Below are 19,908 nucleotides of genomic sequence, written 5' to 3' on the forward strand. Positions count from 1 at the left end.
ATGGTCTATCTTGGATCGTTTACAGATTGCAAGATGGCTCTGAAGCCAAACTTGCTGCTTATTTCATGCCCTGCACATTTAATTACTGCTTGATGTGAATGAAGCATTTTATCCGAAGATACGTGCTGCTGAAATTTTAGCTGGGTTGAGTCATAAAACAGTTCTCAACAGATTGAGGCAATCTTAGAAAGAAGTTTGTGAAGAAAGTTGGCTTGAACTATTGCACTGTAAATCATAAATGTTTTGAAATTAGTCTGATCATTGCTGGATAAGATGACAAATACAAGTGATCCTGGTTTAGTATTTTTCTGGAAAATTCTGGGGCTAAAAAGCAAAAGTCTCCTATTGGGATTAATCAGTATTAGTAAATGGTTAACTATTAAACAGACAGGTTCTGTAAGAAAGAGGGCATTTCCCCTGGCCACCTCTTTCATTTTTGGGTTACACTTTACTTTTAGTTTGGTACAAACTAATTTTTCTGCAGCACAAGCTTTCTTATTTCTACTCTTTGGCTTTTCTTCCATGACTTCATGTGAGTGAAACCATTCCTCTAGCTGGTCATCTTAGGTGGTACTAGCCTGGGCAGGGAAGGAGCAATAACTGGGGAGACTGTATAATCTGGTGTTTCAGCAGAAGAGCTCACGAGTTCAGGTTGTTCTATCTCATGCGTCACTCTACCAATTTTTTTTTTTTAATTTTAAATGTTTTATTTATTTTTGACAGAGAGACAGAGTGCAAGTGGGTGGGGTGGGGGACAGGAAGGGAGACACAGAATCCAAAGCAGTCCCCAGGCTCTGAGCTGTCCACACAGAGCCCGAAGAGCGGCTTGAACTCATGAACCATGAGACCATGACCTGAGCTGAAGTAAGATGCTTAACTGAACAAGCCACCTAGGCACCCCCCAATTTTTTTTTTATTTTTTTAAATTTATTTATTTATTTATTTATTTATTTATTTATTTATTTATTTTTGGGACAGAGAGAGACAGAGCATGAACGGGGGAGGGGCAGAGAGAGAGGGAGACACAGAATCAGAAACAGGCTCCAGGCTCCGAGCCATCAGCCCAGAGCCTGACGCGGGGCTCGAACTCACGGACCGCGAGATCGTGACCTGGCTGAAGTCGGACGCTTAACCGACTGCGCCACCCAGGCGCCCCCCCAATTTTTAATTTTGTAAACATAAATGTAGGGAAGTGGCTAGGCTTATGGTAAGGACTGGGTAAAATAATGCTAGTAAACTGCCCAGCACAGTATCTGGCAAGTGTCCTTCATATAAAGTGGCTGCTGTACTGTTATCATCCAAGGTTTCTGTCCATGTACATTCTTCATACTGGAACACTTGAGTGGTACGGGGTAGCTACCAGCCACTTATGGTTCCTGGATGCCTACTCTGAACTGTCCTCTGCTTTTTGCTTCTCTACTGCCTTTCCTCCATGCAAAATAACTCTGTCAAAATGCGGGGGAAAAAAATTATCCAAGCTCTGATTCTAAGAAACAGGCTGGAGAAAGTAATTTTATTGACTTATTTAAACTCCCCCAAATCCCAGCAAGCATTATCCACACTTCTGAGTCTCCACACAGGCTGTTCATTCAGTCAGGAACACTTTTCCTCTTGGATGTGGTTCATGAGCCTTCTCACGATCAAGATCATAGTTTACATTCCTTTCTCTCCAGAAAGCCTTGCCCTACTCCTGCTCCGAAGCCAGGGTTCGATGATGCATCTTCTAGGTCTTCTAGGCCTCCTAGCACATTAGACTCCCTTACCACAGCAGTGTTCACTCGGATGACTGATTATGGGAGTTCCAGGAAGGGCAGAGGTCATTTCTGCCTCATTGATCCGTATTGATCATTGTGCTTTTGGCATCTAACACGGTGCCTGGCCAAGGCAGGCTCTCAATAAATGTCCTTCTTTGGCAACACATGTCAGTTCCTTTTCTAGAAGGGGCTCAAGGATCATTTGCACTTCTGTATCTCCTCAGGTTATCTGCCTCCTGGAGCAGTGCTGCTATTATGGTGGAAATGTTCAATGGCTGTGCTGGCTCGCAGAGTAGCAACTAGCCACATGTGAACATGTGAAATGTGGCTACTGCAACTGAGGAACTTACATTAGTTTAATTTAAGTAGCCATATGTGCTATCATATTAGCCAACATGGTCCAAGAGCCTGAGGTTTAAAGGTTTGTTTCCAGGAGCTGTAACCTGAGGAACTTTCACTTTTTTGGGAAGACAGAATGATCACAAAATCCAAAAGATTGGCAACAGAACCCAAGTTTATCTAATGTTTGGAAACAGGTTCCCAAATAACACATATATTGCGTAACTTGATGGCTGATGTAAATAAGCATTTGGGTTTTAGGAAAAGCAGCTTAGTGCTTACCTGTTCTGATACCTTATAGCTGTGTGATTCGGGCAACTCACTTAACATCTTTGTGTGTAAGTTTCCTTATGTATAAAATGGAGTTGATCATAGTTTCTCCCTCAAATTGTGTTCAGTGACAGTGTGTGTCTGTGTGTGTATGAGCATGTAATAAAGTGTTGAGTATAGTGCCTGACACATATTATGTTCTCAAAAATGCTAATCACCATGATTAATTATCCTAGTCTTCCATTTCTAAATCAGTATGGCATTTGAGTATACAGAGGTATGTGTATGTGTGTATGTATATATATACACACCCCAATACACCCAGTACATTTGCCTCCTAAGTTTTAATCAGGCAGAATAAGAATGTGAGTGTAAAGTGCTAGGAGAAGGTCAGACATCTATCTATGTCTGATGGAATGTTAACCTGGACCATTAGTAGAGAAGGTGGCTCATTTTAGAAAGGTAAAGTATCTTGAAATGTTGTTTTTAACGTTTTTTATTTATTTTTGGGACAGAGAGAGACAGAGCATGAACGGGGGAGGGGCAGAGAGAGAGGGAGACACAGAATCGGAAACAGGCTCCAGGCTCCGAGCCATCAGCCCAGAGCCTGACGCGGGGCTCGAACTCACGGACCGCGAGATCGTGACCTGGCTGAAGCCGGACACTTAACCGACTGCGCCACCCAGGCGCCCCGAAATGTTGTTTTTAAAGAGCAACAATGTTTGCAGTGGGAGTAGACTTACTGCTTGCAGAAAGGCTTTGTTACAAACATTTCTATTCTCCTTCTCTATTCGTGTCACCTGTCCAGGTTGCCCTTTTGCCATCCTCCCAATAGGCAACATGTTGAGTAGGCAGCTGCCTTGTACCATGCACCAAAGGGAGAGAAATGAGCTGAAACAGTAAGTCCAAAATCCAACCTTCGAGTTTTACTATTCAAATCAGTGTGGTATACAATGTTTGTGTATTTTTGTGGCCCCTTAGCCCCATTATTAGGAAACTGTGTGAGCAAGGGTAGGTCAGGGAGAAGGTTCACAGAATCAGTAGCTGATTTGCAAGCCCAAGGAATCTGCATGAAAGGCAGCAGTAAAAGTCAGTCATCAGCTCTGATATTTATAGTGAGAGGGAAGAAAGAAACAAGAGAAAGCCATGAAATGTTATCAGCAGGTCAGGAAAACAGAGCCATTCAATGTAACTCATACCTTACTACCCGTTCTTCACTAAAAAAAAATGTGTATGGTGTATATGTGGGGTCTTCTTTTTAAGAAATGGAAACAAGGAACTGTCCTCCCTCTGAGCAATGGTGTATGGTAAGCTACTATATCCTTTTGATACAAGAAATTGAAATGAACTAACCACAAATGTCGAGTGAGGAGATATAAAAAGCAATATAAGTCTTCCTTTGTTATTTTTCCCCTGCTTTTTTATGTCAGAAGTTGGGGAATCATGCTGAATTTCAAATAATCTGCTTGGTCCCAATACCAAACTGTTGAGTATTATTTTGCAACTTGAGATACATCTTAAAAAACATCTTATAAGATATATTTGGTAGAGTGAGAAGACAGAAAAAAACATAGTGCTCACATGATATTAGAAGACTATCTAGTGGCTTGCAAATTAGGAACAATACAATATTGTACAAGCAGCAAGCATTCATTTTATTGTCAATACTCACAAACAAATAAATAGCAATAGTCTCAGGGGCTCTGAAAACTATTGAAACTCCTGAAATGCCACAGAATTGGGGAGTTTTAACATGCCCTGATGGCCTGCCACTATGGTAAGTCCAGAATTACCTGGAGTTATTGCTTGTTTTTGTAACTTGGATTTATTATCATCCTGGGAGATTAGACCATGGTGTTTGGAGTTCTAATTGACCCTCCATGTTTAAAGATTACTCCTTTATACTACTGAGAAACTGGAAAGCAGGCAAGCCTTTTGGGGGTAATTAGGCTCAAATATAGATTTAAATGAAAACATATATGTACCCATTCTTAATATATCTTCTTGGGTCTTGGAGAGGCATCTGTCTTAGCATTGAAATTGCTCCTTGGATTAGAATTAGGTCCCTTTGGGAAGGCTTATAAAAGCATTTGCTTTTGTGAGGCCATTGGTTTTCCACTGCAGTGAGTTAATGAAGCTAGCAGCAACAACAGAACATTAGGAGTCTGAAGGAAGAGTAGCTCTCTCCACCCCTCATTTTGCATGTGAGAAAACTGGAACCCCAGAGGTTGAAGGCTCTGCCCCGTTCAGCTCACATGCTGGTCAGAGGTAAGACTGGTCCTAGAATGGCACTTTCTAATGCTCGTCTCGTGCTCCTTTGACCCCAGCATGCTCCCTGGAATTCTATAGCACCCAGCACCAACAACAATGACTGGCACATAGTAGGCTCACAATAAATGTGTATTGACTAATTGAATGGCCTCCGAGCCTTATATTTTTAAAACATAATTTTTAATTAGTTACAAGTGCTGACCAAATCTGGTTTGGGGAGAGGCTGGCCAAATGCTAACAAGACCATTACAAATAAGAAGAGGAGCTAATTGGCTGCCTCAGTCGGTAGAGCATGCTACTCTTGATCTTAGGGTCATGAGTTCAAGCCCCACGTTGGACCTACAGCTTGAGTAAAACAAAACAAAACAAAACAAAAAGAAGAAGAATATAAACAGGAGGAAATAATTCATCTGTAGCCTATAGTAGTAGCTGAAACTTATCTCATGATGCAGAGAGGCTGGAAAGGTGGTAACCTGTGACTATATCAGAAGCACTAAAACATTTTTGGCTATGATGCAGAAAAACATACTATGAGATTCCTTTGCTTTCTGCTGCTATTCAAACAGCAGGTGTGTGCTCAGAATGGTTCTTTTAGAGAAAACAGGGTGAAATTTTGACATCAAAAGGTCTGGAGATAACCATAGTAATAAGAATGACCACTGGGGAAAGAGCATCCCTCTTTTAGACTGAATTAGAATATAGCTATTTTGAGCACTTTTATTAAAAAAAAAATGGAAATTTTGCTTAATTTCCATTTATCCTGCTCTAAGTCTACCAACCCTGCAAAGCAGAGGCATGATTGATCTTAAAATGTCAATCTCTCACCTAAGGAGAGGAAAAAAAAGATTTATTTAAAGAATAAAATGTCATAGGGGTTCTTAGGAAAAAAGCTCCTGGGTTTGGATTTTCTCTTGACAGCCAAGCTTCCAAGTGAGTAATTTTGCCTCTCCATCCATCTTGTAGCAGCTCCCTAGATAGCTATGAGCACAGACATCCAGACTAGCAAATGTTTGCATGTTTTAGGCTCCTTTTTGGCAGTTCATCTACCTGGGCACTGGCTTTTAGTAAAGAGTTCTTGGTACCAAAAGAAAAAGTCCTCAGGACTTTAGGGAGATAATAAAGCTCTACTCTTGAATACGCTCATGCCAATAAAAATTCATCCACTAGGCTGGGGTTGGGATAAAGGAGCTAGAACTCAGTGTCTTTGGTTTAGTCCTAGGGGATCCAGGAGGCAAGTGAAACCTACAATGTAAAGAGCTCACTTGAGTGCAGTTTAAAGTATGAGTGGGTACAAAAAGGTGAATAGATTCATCAGAGGGCCCAAATAATTCTCAGCATCTCTATGCAGTCTGCATTACATTGTATATCCAGCTTCTGTAGCAGTGCCTGCCTGGAAAAGAAGTGTTTGATGATTATTTGTTACAAATAATTCAGTATTAAAATTAGAGAAAATCTCCCACTGGTTTAGATATGGACAGAAATGTATATTGTTTGTAAAAAATGTATCCATTGTTTTAGGACCCTGTGAACTGAAAAATAAAACCAACAAAAAATGAATTTAAAAACACCTTGAGGTGTTGTCTAAATTGGCCTCCTATTTCAGGAAAAAAGTCTTACTCAAATCACTCTAGATGAATGAATTCCATTTCTGAAGATCTTTAGATGGACAATGGCAGTATATATAAGTCCAGGGACGGGGGCTTTGGTTTTCTTTGTGTGAGGGTAAACAATTCCTGTTCTTGACATTTTCTGTGTTTTCCAGATGGTGGGCAGATTAATGGTGCCTCTTATTATTGCTCTGGACTGGCTGCAGGTGGTCCCTGTTCATCCTGACAGCCTGGAAAACTAGTTTCCTCTCCTCATCCTTGCAGTCATTACAGAAGAGCAAAGGGCAGAAAGAAGAATCCCTGTCATAGCAGAAAACTGGACCAAGGAAGAACCACTCTAAAGATAGGAATCAATGGCCTGCTCTCACTCTTAGGGAGCTGAAGGAATGGGTCACTCTCTCTAAGGACCAGTAGGCTACTAGAACTGAAGACTTATTTGTCCTTTTAAAGATGGGAAGGGAGAGAGAGGCATACATGAGAACACAGATGCAGTTGGCTACTCTGAGATAACTTGGAGAGTATAGCTCCAAGAAAGAAAAAGGGGAAGGGAGCCAACAATGGCCTGAATGTTCCTGTGTCTCCCCATATTCATATGTTAAAATCCTAAGCCCCTAAGGTGATAGTACTTTGTGGTAGGGCCTTTGGGAGGTGCTTAGGTCATGAGGGTACAGCCCTCATGAAGGGGATTAGTGCTCTTATAAAAGACAGCCCTCTTGCTCCTTCCACCATGTAAAGACAAAGACACAAGAAGAAGTCTGCGACCTAGAAGACAACCCTCACACAACCTTGATGGTACCTAGATCTCAGGTTTCCAGCCTGCAGGTCTGTGAGCAATAAATTTCTGTAGTTTATAAGTTCCCCAGTATATGGTACTTTGTATAGCAGCCTGAACTACCACAGAGTCAAACTAAGAGTGTTCCTCATTAATTCTCTAAAGAATGAGTCTACCAGGAAACCACCTATTCTAACTTTCCATATAATGCAAGTTTCATTCATTTATTTATTCATTCAACAAATAGAGCAGCTCAGACCAAGATTATGGATTGGCTTGGGAAATATCTCTGCTTCTTAGCAGAGAATCATGCAGGAAATTTACATGTGATTTCAGATTATTTTAAATAACTTCCTTTTTTTAAAGTTTATTTATTTAAATAATCTCTACACCCAACATGGGGCTTGAACTCATGGTCCTGAGATCACAAGTCACATGCTCTTCCAAATGAGACAGCCAGGCACCCTACAGACTGTTCTAAATACTTTCTGTAGGTGACATTGTAACATGCATATGATCCAAACATACCAAGGACAAAGAGGATGATCTCAAAATAAAACCACCCTTCAAAAATTATTATTATTATTATTATTTTTAAATTTTTATATTTTTTTTTGAGCGAGAAAGAGAGAATCCCAAGGAGGCTCCACATTGTCAGTGCAAAACCTGATGCAGGGCTCGATCTCATAAACCGTGACATGACCTGAGCTGAAGTCAAGAGTCGGACACTTAACTGACTCTTCAAAACTTACTAAAAAGGCTTGGAAGATGTTACAGTGAAGAGATAGTTTGGCATGAAGTCAGGGTCCGAATGTACCAGAACTGCTATATCTTAGCAAATTTACTCTCCTAGGGGCAACATAATATACACGAAACTGCAAATGCAAAGGCCTTCCACTCCCCAGTGGCTGTAGGGAAATATTTTGATTTATTTGGAATCTGCCAAGAAAACAGTTTACCCTTTCAGTTATGTCTCATTTTATGTTTTTGAATTTTTAATAAGTTTTATCGATTCTTGTTGACCATTTTTCTATGACACACTGAGAAAAGTAAATTGTTTTAGTATTTTCTCTCTAAACAACCTACATAAAATTTAATTATATTGCTTTTCATTTGTATAGTTCTTGGATGCTATTTTCCCCTCTTTGTATCAATGACTCATCATAGGAAAAAAAAAATATTCCCATCCATTTCATACTTGGTATTTATATGACTGTAAGGAAAGACATTGGCTTAATCCACAAACTACTGTAGCCAGATTGTTGCAGAAATATGAATTAATTAATGCAGAACTAAAGTACTGCTGTTACCAGGAACCAGAGAGTTAAATCCAGGATCCAAGGTAAGTGCTATAAGTGAAAGTGGCTGGGATTTGTGTCTGAATCATGGTGGAGGTATTAAAATGTAAGAGAGAGGTTGGGATGGAGAGACCGAGAAAACCTTACCACAGCACGTGGAAGTTTCTCCTTAGGAGAGCCTTGTGGCTCATTGTGCCTGTCAAGTAGGCTAATGTGCCTGTAAATTTCCTCTGACAGAAAACACATCACAGCAGCAACACCAGAAAACAACACAACCAAACTGTGGAAGACTGAAAGCCCAGTGCTTTCAAGGATGATCAGAATATAACACAGAAAAAAAAATACAAGGCATTGAAAATAAACAAAGGCTAGGAAGAAATGAGATCACTTTCTAAGAAGAAAGCATTTATCATTTATAGGCCAAAGGAAATGCTTCTCCCACATCCATTTTTTATATATTGTTTGGCGGTCTCAGTTCAAGGTCAAAAGTATCAGAGGACAAAAAGAATATGACTCAAGATTTAAGATTTGTCATGACTGGCTTTGTAATTGCATAAATATTAAATATGTAGAAATAATTGTAAGCACATTATCTCCACATCTCCATACGTTGCTTTAATTTTTAATGTAATCTTTTATCCGCCGTTTCCTTAGCTGGCTGTGGGTTTGTGATTTGCATAGCTAGAATGATCTGGTGCCATCAATTTGGTAATGAAGTCACTCATTGAGCAGAAGAGGCTTCTAAAGATTATACTAAGCTGTAGGAAAGAAGAGTGTGGAAATGAAATTTTATGTTTCAGGTAAATGGGAAGTTTATTTTATAGCACATTTCCCATTGTAAATTTAATATGGCCACTTTAAAATAAATTTGGAAAACAAAGAAGAGGGTGTACCCACATTTTCATCATCCTAACTTTTCAGTGTTTTATATTCTGGTCTTTTAAACCTATGTATATATATTTTTAACATAGATGTAACCACTATGTGTGTGTTCATATAATCTTGTATCCTGCTTTTTTTCTCTTACTAACATAGTTATCATAACTAACTTTTATGACTGTAAAATAATGAAGAAAAGAGAGGTCCTTAATTTACTCACTCCTTAAGTTTCCGGTGGCTAGTATAGCAAAGTGGTTAAGCAGCTCATACTGGAGCCAGATAAATCAAATATCAGCTCTGCTACCTAAGTGTGTGGATTTGGGCAGGTTAGTGAAGGCTGTGTCTCAGTTTCCTCATCTATGAAGTGGGGATAATAACAGTGCCTCTATGAGGGTGTTCTTTTGGCAGTTTAAGGAAATAATCCATGAAAAGCACCTAGCCTGTCTCTATTATACAGTAAGTACTAAAATGAAGTGTTATTAAAGACAAGAAAGTTAAATACATGACACTGGGTTTCAAAATTAACAACAAAAAAAAAGCTTGAGTCCTACAAAACTGAGTCCCCTGAGACAATGCCACCACCCCAGAAGTTCCCATGTGCCTTTTACTGGTAACAACTCCCTACCTTCACTACTAACCAGATTTTGACGGTTAACATGTCCTTGTTTTGCTTCATACTTAACATGTAAGTATGCTTCCCAGAAAATATAGCTGAGTTTTGCCTGCTATTGAACTTGATATAAATGGAATCTTTCTCTCTCTCTTTTTTTAATGTTTATTCATTTTTTTGATGTTTATTTATTTTTGAGAGACAGAGACAGAGCACGAGTGGGGGAGGAGCAGAGAGAGAGGGAGACACAGAATGCAAAACAGGCTCCAGGCTCTGAGCTGTCAGCACAGTGCCCAACATGGGGCTCGGACTCAGACTGTGAGATCATGACCCGAGCTGAAGCCAGACGCCGAACTGAGTCACCCAGGCGCCCCAATGTTCATTCATTTTTGAGAGAGACAGACAGAACATGAACAGGGGAGGGGCAGTGAGAGAGAAAGAGACATAGAACTCGAAGCAGGTTCCAGGCTCTGCACTGTCGGCACAGAGCCCAACATGGGGCTGGAAGTCATGAACTGTGAGATCATGACCTGAGCCAAAGTAGGATGCTTAACTGACTGAGCCTGCCAGGTGCCCCCCACCTCTCTCTCTCTCTCTCTCTCTCTCTCTCTCTCTCTCTGTTACACACACACACACACAATATCACTTTGTATTTAGGAGGCATACAATTCAAGGCTTGATTTTGTTGGAATGAAGAAAGGTTTGGACAGGGAGCCAGAGAACTTGGCTTCAAGTCCAGTCTCCATGAGATCTCAGGCAAATCTTTGTGCCTCCCTGGGGCATGTAAAATTTTCGTATGTGCTAAGTGTCTTTGAAGCTTTGGAGTACTAAATTGTTAAGCTTTTCCTATTTGAGTACTGTGCTGGCATATGAGAAACTAGAGCCAAAGATAATCCAGAGGAAGACCTGGGGCCTGCTAGATATAAGCCTCCTCTTCCCCAAAACCATGCCAATAACAGTGTCAGCAAACAAAGGACTATAAAAGAATGAAAGTGATCCTACACCACAAATAATTTTCCCTTCTCTGTTATGTCCACATCTAGATATATTATTGGCCTTCATTGTCATGTGCATGGATGACATTTTCCCCAAGATAGCCATAAAGATTTTAATGTCAGGAGTTTGGAATTCAAATTAATAATTACATATTATAAGTTTTCCTGGACAGAGTCAGTTTTAAACATCTTAACCCATTTCGTGTGTTTGTATTTCTCCTAATACTGCTGGTGGTTAAGTACTGCAGGTTGGCTCATCTAATGCCCATTCCACTTTCCTCTTATGGCATCTTTCATAATGCAGACTGGAAGCTTACAACGTTTCCTAGATTTCTTTGCACCTAGAGCTATGGATACTGTCAATTAGATATATTCATGCAAGATTTAGAAAACATAAGAGAAGACAGGACATCTTCGTGACCACTTTTGGCTGTATTTCTCTTATAATTAATATCACTGAAACATTTTTTTTTTTTTTTTCTGAAGCAGTGTTCCATGGCCCATCATTCAGCCCCCTGATGACAATAAGTAGTTGTGGCAGTTGGGACAGCAATAGTTTTCTGGCTCTACCTGCCCTCATGGGTTATGTTATTGAAACCAGCACCTAAGAGTCCTCAGCAGTTATAGCTCCACTGAGAGGTCAACTCTGTACTGTACTGGAATCACTCATTCTTGGAGGCTCCGTCTATAACTCACTTCTCCAATCCTGACATTCATTTTTGCAAGCACAATCTATTAAATGCCTTTCTTCTTAAAAATAACTAAAATTGTTTCTATTTGTTCGCACCACCAAACCCTGACTGATACACATCCTGAAAGTTACTTCAGAAAACCTATTCACTGTACACAAGGTATAAGATACCATAACTCTGTAGAATGCTGTATCAAAAAGACAAGGGGTTTGGAAGCCAGAAACAATAAGCCACACCATTTAGTATCTCTGTATCCCAAAGCAGATTGCTTAACCACTCTGTATCGAAGTTCCTTTATATATTAAATAGATTTTAACATGCTAAACTTCCAGAGTTGTGAGAATTACATGGGGCAGCACAAGAAAAGCACAACTGGTCATAGCACACACTGGTCATTCACTATGTGGAGTTTATTTCTATCTATCCCCATATTGGAATTCTCTTTGTAGTTAAGATAATTAGTAAAATAATTTGGGGAGAAATTCTATTAAAATTTTATACATACCTACATATGTGTATATTTATCTATCTTTTCTCTTTCTATCTATATAAACACCCTTATAGGAACACAAAGATTGAGTGCTGATTGATTCACAGTGACAAGAGGAGTAGGTTTAAATGCAGTTCAAGAGCAAAGAGACTTCCAGTATGAGCCAGAGCAACCCATTATGAGTGTTACCAATTCACCCCAACTGGTGCCTCAAGGCCCAAATAATAATTAATTCATTCAATGAATATTTATTAGGCCTTGACATTTGTAGACACTATTTTACTCACTAAGATACAGTGAGAAATCAAAAGGCCCCTGACTTTCAGGAGCTTGCATTCTATTGGAAGAGACACACAGAAGACAATAAGTAATTTCAAATAGTGAGAAACACTATGAAGAAAAGGCACTCTTCTTTTAGCTCTGTTTCCCTTACCTTCTCCGAAGTTTACTGTTACTTGACTCATCCTCTCTCTCAGCTTCCTTTCAGGGAAGGAAAAGCAAAGGGAGGTGAAGATTATGTCAACAATGTCAAGATTCTCTTAGGTAGGTGAGTAGTTTCAAGATCTGTGAAGGGTCTTGGCCTGTCACTATTTTATTGACACCAGCAGAAAACACGAGATGCCTGGATTAGAGACAAAAGAACATGTCAAAGCAGCATGAGCATGATGTTGGTGTTAGTTTCCCATGTCCCTCAAATCCCACAGGGTCTAAAGAAGGAGCCCAAGTGGGTGCCATATACATAGGAGATTTCTGTCATAGGCCAAGGAATACTGAACTTGGAGAACACACTGCTTTTATAGTTTTGGTAAGTAAGCCTACTCTTTGTTTGGAAGAAAGTATTACTTGGTTCCTCAAGGTTGCTGGCTGCAAATACAATCCTGAAAAATGACCCAAATAAAGAGCAGTCAGGGTCTCTTTTATTCTTGGCATACCCAGAAATAATGTGTAGAGATGCTCAGGGCCCTTGGCAGACTGATTTTCCCAACAGGTAGGAGATAAAAGGATTGAACCTTCCATCCTTTATGTTTTATGCAATCACAATTATAAAATTTTCTAAAAGTTATGAGTACTCAGAACTTTGTTCCTTCCTCCTTCCAAACTTTTACCTTAGATATGATGTATGTAGGCAACTGAAGAGTTCAGACAGACTTAGAGTAGCAGCTGGCAAGGGAAGAGATAAATTTTCCAGTTGTTACCAAATATAACCTCAGGATCTTCTGTAGATACAGACCTTCTAATCATTAGAAGCATGGAACTAGACCTCATACCTTCCAGAAACCTCACCCCAGGCTTTTTTCCTGTTCAATATTACATTGATTGCCCATTTTAACAAACCTCAGCTGCAAAAATATACTTATGTGGGTAGGGAAAATAGTATAATATGTTCCTTCCCTGAGCACTCCTCACATGGCCATTGCTCTTGAATCCTGCTACAAAGGGTCCTTGCTGGATCATCCTTACAGCCAACTTTCCTTGGATCAATGTCAGGGAGAGAAAATTGCAGACTTCCTCTATGACATACCAGTGCTGTCCAATGAGGGCTCCATTATCTGCTTCCTGTAATGGCTATTTCATATGTTCTCTACCCTACTCACTGCTTCCTGGAAACATTCTTCTTTCCCAGAGAAAATGGAAGGTGTCTGGGGAATGCTCTCCTAACATGTTATTTGTTACCTCTTGTAATCCTACAGTAAATGCTGAAAAATAGCTATTACTATCCCCATGTGGCATGTTGGAAAATGGAGTTTTGTAGATATCATGTAACTTTCCCAAAGCCACAAAAGCTATGTGTCCTGGAGAAGGAATCAGATTGAATCCTTACGATATGGGTCCTGCCCTGCCCTCATGCAGCTTCCAGATACAGTAAAATAAAACTTCTTTTTTAAAAAAAAAAATGTTTGTACAAAAAGCCCTAGCTTCCTAAGCCACAGAAACATAAGCACTATAGAGAATATTTGCTTTTACTTTTCCTAATACATTTTCTCATATCATAAGGATGAGACCTTTAGCTGTTTGTTTCCCTAATAACAGAGTTAATTGCTCAGATCCAAAGGGAGAATAAAACTTCTCTTATCTTCCCCAGAGCAAAATATTATGTCCTGGGATAGGCACCTAGGTTAACTCTGAAGGTGCTGGGAGACTGGATTATTACCTTTCTAGTTATTTAAATTCCAACTAGGAATGAAGTCCCAGAGCTCAGAAACATCTGGAGTAAGGAGGAGACTCTTTCAGGAGATGAGGAGGAACAGATGTATCCTTTACCTTCATAAACACAGAAAAATCACTTCTTGTCCCCTGTCTGTAGAGTACCTGGCCACTGATGTAGAAAAATTTTCATTGTCTTTCATGATATTGCCCCAGGGGTAATACCTGGGGCAAGCTGGCAGGGGGTAGCATGCAGTTCTTACTTACTCTGGGGTAGTAAGAAATCTCTGATCCAGAGCACCTCATGTGCTCATTCAAGATAAAATGAATAAAGATAACTATTAAAAACACATCACTAGACAATTCAGAGAAGGGAGAAGAACACAAATACTTCTAGACCATGAAATAAGTAGTTATAACAAATACCTGGTAATGTATTTGAAGAGAGAGTGAGTTTTTTGTGTGTGGAATGAGTAGGAGTTTGCTGATGGACAAGGCAGTTGAAAGGCATGCTAAACATAAAGAATTATACCAAGGATATGAGGTGCACCTTTGTTCAAGTTTTATAAAATTGGACCTTTATTCAGGGTGCTTTATTTCCACATATCACAAAATTGTCATATTATATTAATTTCATTATGATAAGATACTCTACTGCCATCTTCCAGAAGATAGTTCCAATAACTACACAAATTGACAATATCAGCAATATGTACAGCACCGCTTAAAGGTGTCCTATGTATGGTCTATACAATTGTACATAGTGGCCCTGCGTCCTTGGCTCAACAGGGAGAAAGCAAGTTGTTTAGCATAACTTGGATGAAGATTGTGTGTGAAAGAGCGGGAAGAGACAAGGCTGGATAGAAAGGCAGGGGTCAGAACTGGAAGGAAGGAACTTAGGGTCCATACCAATGTGATTAGAATTAGATCTGAGAGTGCTGGGAAACTACTGATGGATTTTAGGCAAGAACATGTGATTGAAATTTTCACAAAGCTAGAGCATTGGGAAAGTGGTGACAATAGGACAAGATCAGACAGGAGATCCAGTAAGAGACCAGAAGATCACAGGAGCTCTATGATGGGAAGACAGGGAGGAGGCTGACTTCTTTGGTCTTAGAGGGAGGAGGGGAGGTCTTCTTCCTGCCAGAGTGATTCTCTTTTTCAGAGCTTTTGGTTCCCATCACTATACCTTCTTTGCTACCTACCACCGTGCTCTTTCACTTTTCCTTTTCCTGTGTCTTTAATCTCTCTCTCCACTTGCTTCATCCCTGCAGGCTTCGGTTACCCTAATATGTCAAAGTCTTGCTTCTGCCCACCCTTGTTTTTCTGCATGAGTATTTTCTGCTGCATTAGAGTGGCTTTATTCACTCTCCAGATCAGGAAAATCCTACGCTTCTAACCAACAAGTGGTTGAATACCCCCTATGCAGCGGTGTGGTAGCTGGTAGAACCACAAGGATCACTACTGAAGTTACTATGTTGGCTTGCCATGCTTCCAGAGATTCAACCATTAAGATGCTAACAGGCTCAACTGGCTTTAGGTAATTTATTACTTACACAGCAAAAACAATATCGGTGTGGTGTCACCTCCCCACATCTCTAGTTCCACAGGATGACAGTAAACTGGAGGGACCTGATGACAGAGAAGAGTTATGGGTTGATCTTCTCCTGAGAAGCCATCTAAACTATAGCCTGGCAGTTTCTAGACTTACACAGAAGCTTGAACTTATATTTGAAAGTGGGTGGAGTAACATAGAAAGTCCTGTGCTCAACTGAAACTAGGGAGTTTGATGAGAAAAGGCTTTAGAGCAGTCTGCTTCTCTAAAGAAACTTATCTCCCCTTGGCTGTGGAGGAATTGCAGGGCATTCCACCAAGACTCTGATCAGACTTGACTTATGTAAAGACATGGAAAGTCATGTGGCAACAGGGCTCTATACCACTGACTCCACCCCTGACCTTTCATGTATCCAAGTAAGAATAATTTTCAAGAGTCTGGGCCACCCATTAGATTACCTAATTAATTATAATGATTGATTGTAGAAATTTGGACCAGATATTTTCCATTCATCTTAGGCCAGAGCAGATCAGAGTGACCATGACTATGACTCCTAGAAAGATGGTCAGTCTAACTTGAAAGATAAATTACAAAAAGGTTCCCCATCCACAGTCAAGCCAGTTAAGTACATCTCAGGTGTTGTTGAGACTGAACTGAGAAAGCCACACTGCTTTCTCTCTAAGGCAGAAGATAGACTGTTTCACTTTCCTGATTCATTAATCTAAGTGAAACAATAGGTGTTGGCATTTGAAAATATTCTCCCTTGACTGGCTAGCAGGAGGTCTGGGGCAACATGATTGTTTATAATCACTTGGATTAGAGAGTTTAAAATGGTTTATGTTTGTCAGGCAAGTAGAGGTCTGATGTCCACATGAGTATAAGTACACTAGTGGGGGCATAAACTGTATTAGGAATGTTAAATGTCCTTTATTACAATAAAGGTGAGTCAATTCTGTGTCCCTTATGGTGGGCAAACTCCTTGATTGGAGCTAAATAATTTCCTGCAAAGCAGGCTGCAATGCTTCTGAAGAGAACAATCTGGCTATGATAGCCAACCAGCCTAGCCCTTATGGTATGGACTGTTCCAGGTGAATTAGATTCTGCTAATATGTTTGTAGTGACTTCAGCAATGGCATTTTGCTGACATGGGTGTCAAGGTTTAATTCTCCAATGTTTGAAGGAAAAGCTGTTAAGTTTTTGTCAGTAGGGTCAGGAGGGAATGATAGATGCAGCAGTTAAATTCAGCTACTGCTGGTCTGGAAAAAACATACAAGAGAATTTTGTTTTTTTCCTTACATGATAGAGACCCCAAGGGACTGACAATAATACCAGCCTAGTGGGAATCTTAATGATGTCCAGAAAATTAATTTTGTTCTATCATCTCAGGTGGAGGTCATCCACCTGAAAGGTAACAGTCCTTAGTTTAAGATCTGAAAACTACAGATCTGAGTTTTAACATCTAAGAGCCCAGGATTTAAGTTAAGGATGTATATTCAAGCTTACAAAGGAATTCTGAGAGGACAGTCCAGGTCAGGTGTCCTATAAGTGAGAGCCAAGAGAAGCTTAGTGATTCTTTCCCCAACCCCTGACTTCCCAGGGTTTAGGGTATTCTTTTCCTACCAGCTGGGCTGTTGATTTCCTCCCATAGCCACAGGATTGGTATGACCAGTCTCTGCAGCAATCACTTTATTCTTTTTCCCAATCCTCATCATTTCTAACCTATGACATTTTATTGGATTCATCTCATCTCTCAGTGGCTTTTTTTTTTTTTTTTTTGTAGAGCTTGTACCATCCTAGAACTTGTCCCATCCTAAAAGTGTGGGACATGCCAGGACCACTTTAGAGTTGTCATCTCATGCTCATGATTAGTTTCTCCTGCCCTCTAATTCAAATATACCATACCAAGACATCTGAAATACCTGCTACTTCCAGTTCATCAGATCCAATTAGCATAATGTTGTCATAATGAACAACCAAAATGAACCAGTGTGATGCTTTGTGGAATGTCAAGAGGATCAACATTTCTGTAGGCTATATTAAGGAGAATTGATGTGCTCCCGAGGTAACCCTGTAAAGGCATTCCATTGGCCCTGTTAGGTAATCACCAACTGCTTCTGATGGTTTTTTATAAATAAGTATAGAAAAGATGGCATTAGCTGTATCAATAGCTGTATACCAAGTACCAGGTGCTATGTTGATTTGTTCCAGTAAAAATACTGCATCTGGGACAAAAGCCACAATTGGAATTACCTCCTGATTAAGTTTATAGTAATCCACATTTTCCAAGATCCATATGACTTTTGCACTGGCTAAATAGGTGAGTTAAGCAGGAATGTGATAGGTATCACCACCATTGCTTCTTTCAAGTCTTTTCTGGTGGTATTGTTTCTGGTTTGCTATCTTTGAAGACAGTGAAATATCCAGGAGTTTCCCATATAGGTCTTCTTATCATAATGACCCTCATCTTATGGGAAAAAAGCCAATGGGCGGGGGGTATTGTCAGTTCTAGAACTGAAAAAATAACCACACAGTTGTTGTGTGGATCAAATGAATTAACAGGACCAACTGTGAGTAGGACATGAGCTAAGACTTCATTTAACTACTGACCAAGATAAACTCCAACTTTGGTTGAATCATAAAAGTGGTGTTTTTTTATTCTTAGGGATTAGCATCAATTCAGATCCAGTGTCTAATAAACCTCAAAAGATTTGCATATTTCATTTTCTCCAATGTACTGTCACTCTAGTAAATGGCCACACAGCGCTTAAGGGAGCATTTACACTGTGTATTGTAGCAAAGGTGAAGGGTCCTTTCTGAAGGAGTCTCCTTCAATCAAGGGGTTTTTGAGTCTGTGAATTAGTTTAGGTGTGAAAACTGAGTGAGAAGCTGTGGTTGTCCACTATACCAACTCAAGTTAGATTTTACCTACCTGACTTACAGCTTTTCCTATTATAAACATCAAGCAGTACTCTTATTTGGTTGCCTATCTGTTTTGTTCCTAGGGCACCTCTGTGGGCCAAGGCAGTCTGAGTGCCTGTACATACTTGTCGTTGCCCTTTAACACAAATGTAACCAAATTATATGTGATACCCAAGTGCCACTTGTCCTCTTGCTATTAGGTTCTGTCATCTCCACTGAAATCCAGATGCCCAAATCAATGGTACATCCTCTATAATCATACATGGCCTACAGAGGGGGCATCCATACAGATCTTCAAAGATTCATGTCTTCCTCTCACTAATTTATTTCTCATTTTTTCAGCTTAGGGAGTGTCTCTGGGCCTTTGACAGAACACAGTTGAAGATGGGTATGCAGATTGTATATGATAAGTCAAGTATAACATTTCCCTAAACCATGGATTCCCTGTTCCACATGTCTGGGAAAGTTGGGCACCTCAACTTCACCAATTGTATGCCACCAATGAGTCCAAGTTTCAATCAACCAATCAACCACCTCTAGCTGCATAAGCTAAAACAAAAAATTAACATCCTAACAACGAATTTGGTTCAATATAGTGTTCTACTCCACCCTCCATGGTCTGATGCGGTAGAAGCCACTCCTACACATGTTCAAGAGGTTTCTGCCTATGTATTAACATAGTAACCACATTGTAGTCACCTTGGTGTGAACCTATCCTCCAAGAGCATGCAGCGTTAAGACTATAGTGGCATCAGAGGGTGATTGTGGTGGGTTTTGAGGAGAATATATATTCCCTTTCAAGCATCGTCCCCAGGTGAGGTTGTCACAAAGCTTTCAAGCAGAGGAAATCTACCTCCTCAGACACTGGAGAGCAACCCACTTCCACTGGTAAGAAAGGCCCAGAGTGACTTAATGTTTCAAAATTGCCAGTTTCATCTGGGCCCAACCCATTCTCAGTTTTGAAGTCCTATAATTTAATAATCAATACCCTAACTTTTACATGAGAAACTTGGCACATCTGTGAATTCAAAGGAAGTTGTAATTCAGTAACCAGAAATTTTTAATTTTGTGTTTAATTTTCAGAAATATCATTGTTATGGAAGCTCTCTGGTTTTCATGTCATAACTTTGATCTGTGCTTGTCGTTTCTCTTTGTAAGCATTCAAAGGAACTCAAAAGAATCCATATCACACCATAGTCCTTGTAGTCACCTTACAGCCATACCAGTCACCTTACAGCCACAGCTACTTGGGCCCCCAAGGCACATGGTTCAGTTGGTACTTCATCACAATCAGCCACAGGAAATTGATTAA

General features: G+C 40.0%; 1 long non-coding RNA gene across 7 annotated transcripts in view; it reads right to left on the reverse strand.

Moving 5' to 3' along the window:
• Positions 1-19,908, reverse strand: part of LOC125934357 (uncharacterized) — a 202,843-nt gene that overhangs the window by 181,648 nt on the left and 1,287 nt on the right. For 6 of the 7 annotated variants that reach the window (XR_007461351.1, XR_007461349.1, XR_007461347.1 and 3 more), the window contains exons 2-3: positions 15,679-15,754; positions 12,411-12,599 (exon numbers count right to left, since the gene is read on the reverse strand). This is a non-coding gene — a long non-coding RNA (uncharacterized LOC125934357). Of the gene's footprint in view, positions 1-8,716; positions 9,070-12,410; positions 12,600-15,678; positions 15,755-19,908 lie in introns of those variants that run through there. The other variant, XR_007461348.1, reaches the window with a different exon arrangement.

This window comes from Panthera uncia (assembly GCF_023721935.1).
Source record: "Panthera uncia isolate 11264 chromosome A1 unlocalized genomic scaffold, Puncia_PCG_1.0 HiC_scaffold_17, whole genome shotgun sequence".
NCBI lineage: Eukaryota > Metazoa > Chordata > Mammalia > Carnivora > Felidae > Panthera > Panthera uncia.